Here is a 13,837-nt window from a genome sequence, read left to right on the forward strand (position 1 = left end):
GTGATAGTTTCAGGTGGACATGACTGAGCAACTAACACTTTAACTTTTAATGTGCATATATATGTGTGTGTGTGTGTATATATATATATGTGTGTGTCTGAATCACTTTGCTGTACCACAGAAATTAACACAACTATACTCAATAAAATCAAGACTTTACTTCAATAAAATAAGTTTTTTAAAAAAGTAAAATATAGATGTATTTTAAAACAGAGAAGAAAGCATCCCAAGTGTTCAAGCCAAGTTCTAGAGCAGTGAGTATGCCAGAGGTCCCTGCTATGCTAAGTATTAACCTTTCAGTTGCCAGAAGGTGCAGAGGTCTGGGGGATCCCAGGGGAGAAAGTGGGGGTGATGGGAAGCTGGAGGGGCACTTAGGGGATTTGCAGCAGCAATCAATACAAACATTTCACTAATTTAGCAAGCATTTGAGACTGCACTGGTGCAAACCAGCTAAATGTTACCCCCGTCTGTGAAATGGAAGAACTGACAGCCAGCTGATCAAAAGGGGTGCTGGGAGAGGTAACATCAACCAGCTCCATGACATGCTAGGAGAGGCAGGCCTGAGGCAAAGAAAATAGCAACAGCTTAGGAAATACTAGGACAGAAATGTCTGCTTTCACCTTCTTGCTTCCCACCCCAGAGACAGACAAATCCTAACAACCATGCCAAGTGTGGGGGGAATCCAGCTGCATTTGGAAAGGGTGCCTGTGTTGAAGAAACTGCAAATATGAAAAAACAGAACACAACCAAGTGGCAGGAGAGACTGAGGCTCTCCAGGAGTTTCCTTCTTAACGAAGGAAAGTTAGAAATTGCAGTCCCTCCATGAAAAGCCTCACCAGCCCCCTGATAGTGTTCAAGACCCTAGGCCCTTTCCTCCTCTCTCTGCTTCTAAAGTGCTCTGACCCAAAAGCTCGTTCAAAGTAGGGGCAGAAGCTCCAGAGCTCTTTAGGTCTTTGGTCTTATCCACACCAAGACCTTTGAATTTGCTTCTCTTTTGAGCAGCCCTTCAGAAGCGGACTTCTTGAGCATGACAGAACCAGCTGCTGGAGGTAAACCTGCCTTCCTGGTGAAAACAAGAGATACCTCACATCTGCTGTCCACAGACAGAGGACTTTACTATAAAGCTAGAAGTCGTGTTGCAGAATCCAAAGCTGGGGACTGCGAAAGGGAGACCATCAGAAACTTCAATCCAAGCACTGGCTTTGCTTTTCTTCCCAACGTCAGGCTGACTGGCCTTGTTTCTTGGTATGCCTCGTGGAAAATGCCCATTGTCAACATCTCCTTCGATTATAGCACCTCCATTCAGAATCAGGCAAGGCAGCAGGGCTTCAGCACCATTCCAGGGTCCTGGAAATGGGACGTGATTGGTTGGCTTGAGTTAGGTGCCTGCCCTTGACCAGTCATCAGTGGCTTGGGTGAGAGGTGGACTCACAGTTACGTATGGCTGTTCTCCCCAGTTCTGTGCACACAGAAGGGGTGTGGTGTTGCTAGATGAGGAATACTGGGCAGGCAGTAGATAGAAAGTACCCTGTAAATATGATTTATCCAATGTCAATCAGCTAGAAAATGGCATGCCAGGTTTAAATGACTCTGTGTTCTTCCATTTTGCTCTATTTTGGGGGTATGAAATGAAGGTTATTTCCCTGGGAGGTGGGGAGCATTGTTGGAGGGACACCAGAAGTGAAGCCCACAGTCTCAGACTCCAGTAAGCGTTCAGAGAGCTGAAGTTAGTGAGTACAACAGTGCTTGCCAATCCCGGCTTCCAGGCTAGACTGTAAACTGAAGAGTATTGCATGTGTCTAGCTTGGGTCCTGGTAGGGAGGTGTTTTTTTTATGCTAAGTCACTTCAGTCGTGTCTGACTCTTTGCAACCCTATGGACTGTAGCCCACCAGGCTCCTCTGTCCATGGGATTCTCCAGGCAAGAATACTGGAGTGGGTTGCCATCCCTTTTCCAGGGGATCTTACTGACCCAGGCATGGAACCCGCATCTCTCTCTTACATCTCCTGCACTGGCAAGCAGGTTCTTTACCACTAGCACCACCTGGGAAACCCTGGTAGGGAAGAGTCCTTGGTAATTGTTTAGGGAAGAGAGGGAGGGAAGGAAGAAAAAAGGAAGGAAGGAAAGAAGGAAGGGAGGGAGGGAGAGAAGGATTGTGATTCTAAATCACTCATAGAGCTTGGTACAAAGAAAGATAATCTTAAGTAACATTTATTGAGCACTTAGTATTCTAAGACTTTGCATGTGTTAAATCATTAATCCTCACATACTATCAATTGACTGAATATTATTGTTCTCTTTTATTCTATTCTTTTATCCTATTCTCTTTCATAGATAAGATACTGAAGCTCATGAAGGTGAAGTTCACCCAGGTTCACCATGTTAATGGCAAAACCATTGCAAATCTAAGCAGTCTGGCTCCAGAGCCTCCACCCTGAACCACTGCACCACACAGTCTCTTTAGGTGTCAGTAGACCACTCAGAGAATCAGAATCTTTGGGGGTGAGACCTGGGGATCTGTATTTGAGCCAGGGTTCCCAGCTGATCCTGATGCATAACCAGCATTAGACCTAAAACCATAAATTTAAAAATTAGCAGCAGGCCTGGGGCCATGTGACTAAAACAAACAAGACTGCTTCCAGGCTTTTAAAGTTTATCTGATCATATGAACATGAGGCTTGCCAAATAATGTTGATTGATTGTATCCCCTTTGTGAGGAGGGAACCCAGACCCAGATCAATTACAAAGAACCCTCCAGGGACCTTTGAGCAGGCAGCCAGCTCAGGGGATCTGCCTATGAGACATTTTCCAAAGGGGCTCCAGTCACAGGCCACCGTCCTTGGGAGAGCCAGGATTGACTGTGTACCTGCCTAGTTCCTGGACTTTGATCTCCCATCTGACCTCCTTCTCACCCCTGCTCTCATCTGACAACTCCTGCTGGGTTGACCCCATCTCTGACCCCAGCCTGCCCCAGTTTTCAGCCTCACTGCTCCAGGCTGCGATCTCACATGATGACAGCTTGAGGCAGGACAATATTTGTATCAGCCACCAATAATAGGAGCAAAATACCATCTCTTCTAATAATGTAGTGACAAATGGAATATTCATGTCAAAAGAACTGTGTCTTTCAGAGTGGAATTCAGGTATCTTAAACCAACTCTGCAACTGTCACTGAAAATTAGATGCAGAAACAGTGAGAAATAAATGACCCTTGGTACTAACTGGAGCAAATGTTCTTTCATTGATTAAACAAATGGTTATTGAGAGCCAATTTTATGATGGTTTTTATGTTACCACTGGGGGCAAAAAAGATGAACAAGACATTGTGTCTGCCCCCAAGGAGTTCCCTCATGCTCATCTGCTGTGGGATTCAGAGAAGTGATGCTTCCAAGATTAGTCAATGGATGTGACTAAAGAGAAGAAAGGCTGCAGGATTGCACTGTCAGAGAGGGGATGGTTCTAGATTTGTCTGAAGTTCCAAAGTCCCTCAAATACTGGACCAGCCTATGGAAACTTGGAGGAGCCAGTAATGAGCCTTGGAACACAAACACCTTTTAAAAACCTAGTGTCTTTGTAGATATAACCAAGTTAAGATGAGGTTTTAGAGCTTCATTGTGGGCTCAGCTGGTAAAGAATCTGCCTGCGATGCGAGAGACCTGGGTTTGATCCCTGGGTTGGGAAGATCCCCTGGAGAAGGAAAAGGCTACCCACTCCAGTATTCTGGCCTGGAGAATTCCATGGATTGTATAGTGGACATGGCTGAGTGACTTTCACTTTCACTTTACTGGATTAGAGTGGGTCCTACTCCAACAGGACTAGTATCCTTATAAGAAGAGGGCAAGTTGGACACAGACATACAGGGAATGCTGTGTGATGATGGAGGCAGAGATTGGAGTGATACACGAATAAGCCAAGGATTGCTGGCAACCACTAAAAGCTAGGAGAGAGGCACTGATTAGATTTTCCCTCTTCACCCACAGGAAAGAACCAATCCTGCTGGCACTTTGATTTTGGACTTCTGGTCTCCTGAATTGTGAGAGTAAATTTTTATGTTAAGTCACCTGGTTTGTGGTATTTTGTTACAGCAGCCCTAGTAAACTAATATACTTATCCAAGGCCTTTATTTGGAAATGATCCCACTGATGGATATTAACAGAGCCTTTAAAAGCACCAGCGGCCCTGACATGTCTCCAAATGTTCATTGAAGATGAGTCATCATTGTGTCTCTCGTAGATCTCTGGGGAAAAAAAAAGCAGGAGCAGCCTGATTCCCCCAGGGAGAGGGAGGAAAGCCTTCCACATGATTATTTAGCAGGAAGAGGATGCTAGGAGGTAGGGAGGAGGGTTGCCAGCTGCTTCTCTTCCCCAATGGGGACAGTCCAAGAAAAAAAGGAGGCTTTCATCACTATAAGAGGATGTCACAGTCATTTACTTTCACCCATTCAGTAAACACACATGGAGCACTTACTGTGCTGGGCACTGCTAGCCACCAGGGACAGTGTGTGTCTGGATGGGAGAGGAATGCTAAAGAAAGAGAACTGAGTTCCAAGAGCTGAGCTGGAGTGGAAAGCCTGTGGCATGGAGGGTCATTAGCATGGACTTGGGTATTAGACAGTCCAGGCTTGAATCCTGGTTCCACCACTGACTTCCACTGTGTTTTTGGGCAAGTTCACATCTTGGGCTGCAGGTGTTCATTCTACTCTAAGTATATATGATATATAGCACAGGGCCAGTGTAAGTGCTCACTAAATATTAGTTCATTACTGTAAAGTGAAGACATCACTAGAAATATCTCAGTAAAAGAGAAACGTGATTATGATTAAGAAGGATCTCTGTCCTGAGAGTAGGAGGCTCTCATCACCTCCTACCAGATACGATCTGACTGAATGCTCAGAACAACTCCAGGAGGAAGTAAGTCTCATTCTACAAATAATGTAACTCTGGTCTGAGGGTGTAAAATAACTTGACCAATTTCACAGAACAGAATGCGGCAGAGTCCATATTCAAAGTAGAGCCCTGAAGCACATCTTCTTCCTATTGCAAGTCAGAGGGGAAAGGGGCAGTATATAGTTAGGAGAGGGTCCAAAGCATTTTGCTTAGGGCTGCGGTCGCCTCTACAGAAAGTATACTGTTGTATTGGACTCCATGTTTATTTTGTTGAATTAGCAAACATATCTCCAGGGCTTCCTATTGGGTGTTCTAGGCACCTTATGTTAGTCACTCATTTATCTTCACAAGAGCCTGTAAGGTGGACACTGTATTTTTCCCATTTTGCAGATGTGGAAATTGAGACACAGAGAGGTTAAGTTTCCCAAGGACACAGAGATAGAGAATAATGGAAGCAGGGTTCACACTTGTTTCTTCAGCTGCAGAGACAATGCTCTTAAATACTGTCTATACCGCTCCATCTTTCAAGATGGTGGCAGATTGGCTGTTGAAGTGTGTGCGTGGGGGGACGGGGAAAGGATTAACATCCACCCCTGCAAGCCACCCTTTGGTGCTATTGCTGCAATAAGCCCTGAGTAATTTGACCCTATAAGGTGAATGGCAGGATGGGGGCTGTTTAGCCCTGGGATTCTCTGAGTCAACAGCTTCTCATCACTGCCCCACTTCCTGAAAACTCTTTACGCCTCAGCTTTGGAAACCCTTTGAGCACAAAGAACTCATTTCCTGTGGCCAGGAAGGTCGGGAAGAGTTCCTGATGACAGCTCATCTCCCTCATTAAGGCGCTCATAAAAGTGTTTCAAGAAGCCTGACTTATGGCTCCACTGTTTGTCAAGATCCTTTTCTGCAAGGAGCCACTCCGGTAATTTGGTGCTAGGAGATGTACAGGAGAAACCAGCTCCTTTGAGTCCAGGAATTATTTATGATCCTAAGAAGAGAGGATGTCATTTGGAGAGATAACAAGCCTTCACCAGCACAACAGGCTGTTTAATATGCCACAAGGGATGAGAGACAGCTCCAGAATTCCAAAGCCAGCTAGGAGACCTTGAGAGATTCTGTACACGTGGGTTGTCTGTTCCTGCGAAAGCTCCTGTGTCAATAACAGCTAACAATTATGGAGGTTTTACTTCTAAGCCATAGCTTGTGCTAAATACTTTTTGTTCATTAATTCATTTGATTCTCACACCATTCCTATCCTATTTTATAAATGAGGACATTGAGGCAGAGCAGTTAAGTAACTTTCCCTAGGACACACAATTAGTGAGTAGGCAAATTAGGATTTTAACCCAGTTAGGTCTGCCTCCAAGTTTGGGCTCTTGAACACCAAACATCACAGCTTAGGAGGAAATTGGGTTTAAAGTCAGCCCAATAAGGCTAAATGTACTTACAGACAAAATTACATTTGCTAATCTCTTAAAATGCCTATAAAGTTTAGTATATTTGGTTTGAGGTATTACTATTTTGTCCAATAATTAGTTAGAGATCCACTGAGCTAAACTAGAGGAAGAAGTAGAGGAAAGCCTAAATGGAGGTGCCTATTCTTTTAAGCTATTCTGCCTTCACCAAGTTATCAAATTCCCCAGGGGTAAAATTGAAGCACTGAGAATTATAGAGTGTCCTTAACCCACCTGCAGAGGTGACTCTGTTTTCCTTTAATATTTAGCCTCTGTGACCTTAACACATATCACCTGTCATGTAATATTTTGCAAGATTAATAGAGAACATGGTCATATCTTAAAAGGATAGGAGAGAAAGTTCTGTTTGAGAAGGAGTTCTGAAGTCTGAATCTAAATTAAATGAGCCTAGTCCCAATGAGACTCTAGGAGACTAGCTTTGGAGCCGGATAAACCTGGATTTGAACCCTTATCTGTTACTTCCTAGCTGTGTCACCGTGGGCAATTTACTTAACTTCCCAAAGCCTCAGTTTCTTAATATGTAAAATAGTCATAGCAATACCATCATGTTTGAATTAAAAAGTTTATAAAGTAGCAAGCTTGAGTGTAAATCATAGTGATTAAGCACTAGTTCTTAATAGCTGTTTGACCAAAGATAGATCACTGTCACCTCTCAGAGCCTCATTTCTTATCTGCAATTTGGGCATCATTGTTCTGCCTACGAATCTCAAAGGTCATTGTAAGGAAACATTAAAGCCCTGTACAGAGTTTCTATGAGGATTCTTCCAGCTGCTTGGTATACCTGGAATTGTGAGGAGGTGCTGGGAGACCCCTACTGGAGAAAATAACTCGGGGGCCCTGAAGTCAGAAATGGGCTTCAATCTCTAGTTTTGTCATTCAGTGTGCCTCTGTGACTTTGGGTGAGTGACCTACCCTCTCTGAGCCTCCTCTTTCCCTTCTACCAAGTGGGGTTACAGACATCACAGGGTTATCCAGGGAATCATATTCTGCAGAAAAGTGTTAGACCCGTGGTAAACGCACGATAAATGTCTGCTGAATCTGAATACTTCTGAGAGGAGCCAAAGGAGCCAAATTCAGCCCCTCGCCTTCCACGGAGTGGAAAATGTGGGGATGCCTTCACACCAGCTCAGGTAGTGAAGATGCTCTGTGCCTCCCCCCTTCACCCCCTCGCTCTCAGACGTTGCCATGGCCACCGGTTCAGGCCCGGAGCAGCACCTAGGCGGGTTCAACCCAATCCCCGCCTCTCCACAGTGCCAATTGGCTGGAGAGGCCACGTGACGCATGCTGGTATGCTAATATATGGTAATCGCCCCCACGCCCCTCCTCCCCAGGCCTTGGCCGAGTAGCCAGCAGGGTACGCGGCGCCGAGCCGAGGGGGCGGGCTGAGGGGCGGCCCCCGGGAGAGAGCAGCCAGGTGGAGGAGGAGCGCGAACGCGACCGCAGGTAACGGGCGGGCGCGTGCGCGCTGGGGCCAGCTCGCGGCGGACTGGCAGCGCGCGGGGCACTCCGGCCGCCGCGCTGCCGGCTTAACCCTTTGGGCACCCAGCTGTCAAGGCCGGGCCGGGCCGGGCTGCGCTGGGCGGGGCATTGCCGTGGGCACCGGCAGGCAGGCGGCGGCGGCCTGACCTGGGATCCGCGCCGTGGGGCCCGCGTGGGGGCCGAGCAACCCGGGCGAGCGGATCGACCGGCCGCCGCACGCCCTGGGGGTCGGGACGCAGCCGGGCGAGGACTGCGGGGCAGCTCTGGGGCCGGGACTCGCGGGGGGCTGCGGGGAACCGGCTGGAGTACCCGCACTCGCGCGGTTTCTCTGGGTGGGGGGGCCGAGTCCCCCACCCCCCAACCCCCACCTCCCAGAGGCCCGCGCCTGAGTAGCCCGTGGCCTTGCGCGGCCTGCGTCTACTCCGCGCGTCCCGCGGAGTGCGAGGAGACCTGGGGGTCGGGCCTGACCTCGGCGCTCCCTCCCAGCCGCGGCCTGACAGCCCAGCCGCCGGCACTTTTGACCCGGAGTCAAGCTGGGGCCTCGGTGGGACGAAGGCAAGAGCGGTGCTTGGGGGGCACCAGCCAAGGGACCTGGGGATTGTCGGTGCTGGGAGGAGCTGACAATCCCCTAAAGGAAAAGCAGGCCCCCCAAGATTTGCCAGGTTTCAGAAGGAGGGATGCCCAAGAAAGGCACTGGGCCCTGGTTTTCTGTGCTGGGTGATGGCCTGACACTCATGGGAAAAGGTCACTGCTGGACACCTGGATCGGGTCTGTCATGTCCAGAGGAAGCGGCTGTTTGCGTGAGTTTCTAACAAATTTCTTATTAGGCCAGGATTAAATTTATCTTCCTCCCTCACTCTCCTATTAGGTCTGCTAGAGAAGTGTGTTTTTTTAATTACTCACCACCACCAGTTCACTAAGAATGGTGGCAGCTTTAGGCTTACAGTGTAATTTAGCTTTCACTACAATGGAAATGGTAGGATGGGCCCTGTGCCACTAATACTAAGCTTGCCCTGGGAGCTTCTTGGAAGTGGTGGGGGGGTGGGGGCGGGTGGCGCGGGGAAGACGGCTATTTCTCTCACCAGTGCAGATGACCGGTGATATCAATAGAATTTCTTTATGAGTCTAAAGTCCTTTCTTCTGAATCAAGGGAAAGTGCAATTACACATGAAAAGTACCAGGACCCAATTTGATTTTTGCATGTGAAGTGCAAATTTCACTTTCATGTTGCTCTTGATGTCTTTTATCACACAATAACAAACTCTTGCTGTTTGCCAGGCACTCTGCTATGTCTTGGGGATGCAAAGATGAATAAGATAATTAATCCTTGTCCTCAGAGAAGTAGTAGGAGAGACAGAAATAAAATTGGCAGTTGAAGTGGTAACAGCATAATATATGTGTCCATAAAGAAGCACAGAGGAGGGAACAGATAGCTGTGTGAGATGATCTGGGAAGGCTTCCCAGAAAAGAACACGTTTAAGTAAGGTCTTGAAGGATGAATAGGAGTTTGCCTTGCAGGGAAGATTGGGAAGAACAGAAAGAGCAGCCAAAGCAGAGGAAACTGTGAATATAGATGCTTTAGTTTAGTCTAGTCACTCAGTCGTGTCCGACTCTTTGCGACCCCATGGACTGTAGCCTACCGGGCTCCTCCATCCTTGGGATTTTCCAGGCAAGAGTACTGGAATGGGTTGCCATTTCCTTCTCCAGAGGATATTCCCAACCCGGGGATCGAACCTGGGTCTCCCATATTGTAAGCAGACGCTGTACCGTCTGAGCCACCAGGGAAGTCCTAGAGGCTTTAGGAGTATGGTATCTCTAGGCAACGGCTTTAATGCAGCCATAGCCTTTTTCCTTTCTTGACAAAGTAACCTCGAGTTTCTAATTCCCACCACAGTTTCCAGTGATAGATTCCATCTTGTTGATCTTCTCCCCCACATTTTTCCCTCATCATTTTTTTGAGCTTCACTCCTGGTCTTTATCACTCATATCTTTCCAAGAAGGGTCCAACCATATGAAGGTGGGAAAGGAGTCATTTGCTATAGCTCCAAGGTGGAGGATTGGAACACTGGGCATAGATGTGATGCTAGAGGCACCATCCCAGGAGGGCAAGTCTAAACTATACAGTAAGGGAGCAATATGGGTCATACCCAGGGAAGCCATGCTGAACATCCAGTCTGTGAGGTCAGATTTGTGAGACCTTGAGAAGTGAGTAATCAGATGAGAGGCTGGAAGGAGCTGGACTGTGATGTGGGTCAGGACAAACAGTTTGGGACTGAGACCATAAATCATGCAGAGATGATAGAGCCTGCTGTTAGTGGTCCAGCCCTGGAGAACAGAGTTGGATCTGACAGCTTCAAGCAACTGAAGAAAAGGGCACCACCATCTCTTCAGTAGAATATTTCCAGTACTTCCTTCTTTCTGTTCTTACTTCTTTTTACTATTATCTTACTATTATCCTCTTTGATCCAGTTTCCACTCATGATTCACTTTCATTAGGCTTCTTTTACTGAGGTCTTAGCTACCAGAGCAGAGAAAATCCTGTTCTGCTGCCTTAGCCTCTGCTTCTAGAACCGTAAATAGTCCATTTTTCTCTCATAAGCCATCAACTTAGCCAGCCTGTTTTTACTTCCTGCTCCTTTGGAAACAGAGGAAGGGTGGACCCAGAGGTGGTCAAGTAGACCTCATCCCCAAAACTCACCTAATGTTTGACTCAGAGATGGGGCCTTTTAGCTTTGCTGAAATCAAAATTTATTTTTAGAATGGAACATGGTGAATTTTTGGCAAATCCCCCTCTTGAACTCAAGTACAGATCAAGCCTCATAAAGAACATGACACTGGGTTGATACGCTGAATTTGCCCTGCTGAGATTGACAATTCTGTAAGTGCTGAGACTCACAGGTGCTACTTAAGCAATCTTCTCAACCAGCATGTTTACTGAGCACCTGCTTGTGTGTAAATACTGTGCTGTATATGAACTTTGGAGGAGACAGGAAAATGAGAGAGGTGGTATAGTCCAGGGGTTACTTTCATCTAAACAAGGATTTGGATCCCAGTTCTAGTAGTTACTTGCTATGTGGCTTGTGCATGTTATTTGACCTTGTTTCTTTGTGTGTAATAATGCCACCTACTTTATAAACTTGTGAGAATTCAGTATAAAGCATACTTCCGTAAATTTTCAAAGTACTAAATGTATGATATTATCAGAATTGTAAAAAGAGATAATTGTGGACTATGATTATCAAGGAAGGCTTTTTTTTCAGAGATATGGTGGATTTTGTTATATACAGAGAAGGAAAGTGGGAGGGATTTCTAGACAGGAGAAAATATGTTTATAAAACACAGGACTGGAGCATGGAGGAAAGTTTTCAGGGGTCAGTTGATGACACTGACCAATGTGGCAAGATCATAAGATTTAACTGTAGAAGTTGTAAGATTGGAAGTGTTGATTGAAGCCAGATTTTTTTAAATTTATTAATTTTTTAATTAAAGAATAATTGCTTTACAGTATTTTGTTGTTTTCTGTCTGAAACTAGATTTTAACAGGCATCGAATGCCAAACTAAGGAGTTAGGGCTTTATCCTGTATGATGGAAAGTCTGAAGGTGTTTGGTTAAGGAAATGGGGGTTATAAAAGTAGTATGTTAAGAAGACTCTCAACAACAGTGTATAGAATAAACTTTAGAAGGGGTAGAAAGAGAACTGTATAGCCAATTAGCTGGTTATTTAAATCGTTTAGATGCGAGGGGAGACGGAATTAAATTAGGATGATGGCAGTGAAAATAGAAAGAGGTAGGTTCAATAAGTGTTATAAAGCAGGGGTCCCGAGGCCCTGGGCTGTGGTCTATTAGGTCAGCTGCACAGCAGGCAGTGAGCAGCAGGTAAGGGAAAGAAGCTTCACCTGTGTTTACAGCCACTCCCCATCACGCACATCACCGCCTGAACTCTGCCTCCTGTCAGATCAGTAGTGGCATTAGATTCTCATAAGAGCTTGAACCCATCTGTGAACTTAGTATGTGAGGGATCAAGGTTGTGTGTTCCTTATGAGAATCATCCTGAAACCATCCCCTGACAAGCCCTGGTCCATGGAAGAAGTATCTTTCATGAAACTGATCCCTGATGCCAAAAAGGTTGGAGACCACTGTTATAAAGGAAGCATGAACAGTACTCTGACTGATAGATATGGAGAACAAGAAGGAAGGAAGAATCAAATATAGCCTTGAACTTGAGTGACAAGATCAACAGAAATAAGGCAGATGGAAAGAAAAGTCAGTTTGGGGGAGAAGAGGAAAAGCTAAGTGCTAGATATCTTGAGGTGATATTGGAATTTATAAGCGGGTACATCCCCTAATTATTTGGAAGCTGGTGGGGGAGGCACTAGTGTTCAAAAGAGAGAAGTCAGGGAGTCTTATATGTAGGAGATCATTAAAGCCATGTGATTAGTGTAGTTCCCGCTTGATTCTTAGTGGCGTGACAGCATAGAAATAGAGGCGTAGAGGACCAAGGCTAAGCATGGAGATTGCCCGCATTCAAGGAGGTAAGAAGAAATGGGGTCAGTATGGTGGAAAATAAGGAATATCACAGAAACAAGAGAATCATCTAATTTATTCACCCCACAAATGCATCCTCTTCATGGCCATTTATTTAGGCACCTGATAGATACCTATCAGACATGCTGTTGGCCATGAGGGTATAGTACTGTAGAAATGAAGCAAAGAGAGGGTTTCAAGCTGAAGCGATTGATCAGTATGAAATTTTACATAAAAAGTGGGAAATGTCCATTCTATTTAGTGAACAAGAGTCATTAGTAGCTTTTTAAAAATAACCTCAATTTTGTGGAGGATAGCCATAGGGCTATTAAATACCAGATTAAAGAGGATGGGGGCATGAGATGTGGGTAAGAAATGGAGACAGCATGTATTTACCTTCTGCATGTTTGGCAGTAAAAGGAAAAAGAAATAGGGAAGAGATTAGAGAAGGCAGAAGAGTCAAACAGAAGATTTGCTCTTCCCTGTCTACTTCATTATTTTAGTTGTCCTGAAATACATTTTCATTCTTTCATATCTTTAACAGCAGTTCAGCAATTCATTTCTTAAACTTACTGCTTTGAGAATTACCTGTACCTTTCATTGAACAATAATAGATAGCTACCATTTATTGAGTGCTTACCTGTGTTAAGCACCTTATATACATTCTATTCATTATCCCATTTAATCCTCACAGTACTGGACTGCAACCATACAACCTACTAGAAGCACAGAGAGGCCAAGTGAATTGCCTGATTGCATAATTAACGAGGGGCAAAGATGGGATGTGGACCCAGCTTTGACTCTCAAGCTCTACGAAAGGACCATACTATACCGTCCCTGAAGGCCAGGCTAGCTTTACGGGTGTGTGACCTGTGCAGTCTCCCGGGGCCCTGAATTTATACAGACCCACACTCAGTTGAATGCTCTGTTGTTGCTCTCTTGAAATTCTTGATACTTTTTTTAACAAGGAGACCTGCCTTTTTATTTTGCACTGGTATGAAAGTGGTTCTACCCAAATGTATCAATACTCCTTCCTAAAGCTAGGAAAGCATTTTGTCCTGATAATTCCTTTTGCTTGCATAGCCTGAAGTTCTTGCTATGTCATGGTATGCCATCACATTTTCCTGTCTTTTCATTTTGACTCCTGATATAAAGGGCAAAAGGGGGGTATTTTGAAATTCAAGTATTAATAGATATCCAGTATGAAAAGAAAAAAGAGGCAAGGAATTATTTGCCCAGAATGGCTTCTGGAACCTCATTCATCATATCATGAGAGTATGATTAGATCGAGTTACTGTCCTGATCCTGTTGTTACTCCCAATTTAAGTAAGAAATAGTTAATTTATATTTCTTGTGTAGTCAGAAGTTCCCAACTGCTAGGAAGCTGGGAAGACCATTTCATAACCTACTGAAACAGAAATTGGAGTCGAACAGGTATTTGCCCTGATCTGATAACTTCTTAACCAGAGTGGAGCC

The 13,837-nt window shown here is 45.3% G+C and overlaps 1 protein-coding gene and 1 long non-coding RNA gene across 3 annotated transcripts in view; both read left to right on the top strand.

Moving 5' to 3' along the window:
* LOC129647893 (uncharacterized) overlaps positions 1–4,106 on the top strand; it is a 48,223-nt gene extending 44,117 nt beyond the window's left edge. The window contains exons 4-5 of the long non-coding RNA XR_008712562.1: positions 1,003–1,245; positions 3,980–4,106. This is a non-coding gene — a long non-coding RNA (uncharacterized LOC129647893). The remainder of the gene's footprint in view (positions 1–1,002; positions 1,246–3,979) is intronic.
* A 3,587-nt stretch (positions 4,107–7,693) lies between these two features.
* Positions 7,694–13,837, top strand: part of PHC2 (polyhomeotic homolog 2) — a 120,039-nt gene continuing 113,895 nt past the window's right edge. For both annotated transcript variants that reach the window (XM_055573757.1, XM_055573758.1), the window contains exon 1: positions 7,694–7,800. The gene's annotated coding sequence lies outside the window, so the exon portion shown is untranslated. The remainder of the gene's footprint in view (positions 7,801–13,837) is intronic.

Source organism: Bubalus kerabau, chromosome 3, assembly GCF_029407905.1.
Source record: "Bubalus kerabau isolate K-KA32 ecotype Philippines breed swamp buffalo chromosome 3, PCC_UOA_SB_1v2, whole genome shotgun sequence".
Classification (NCBI taxonomy): Eukaryota; Metazoa; Chordata; class Mammalia; order Artiodactyla; family Bovidae; genus Bubalus; species Bubalus kerabau.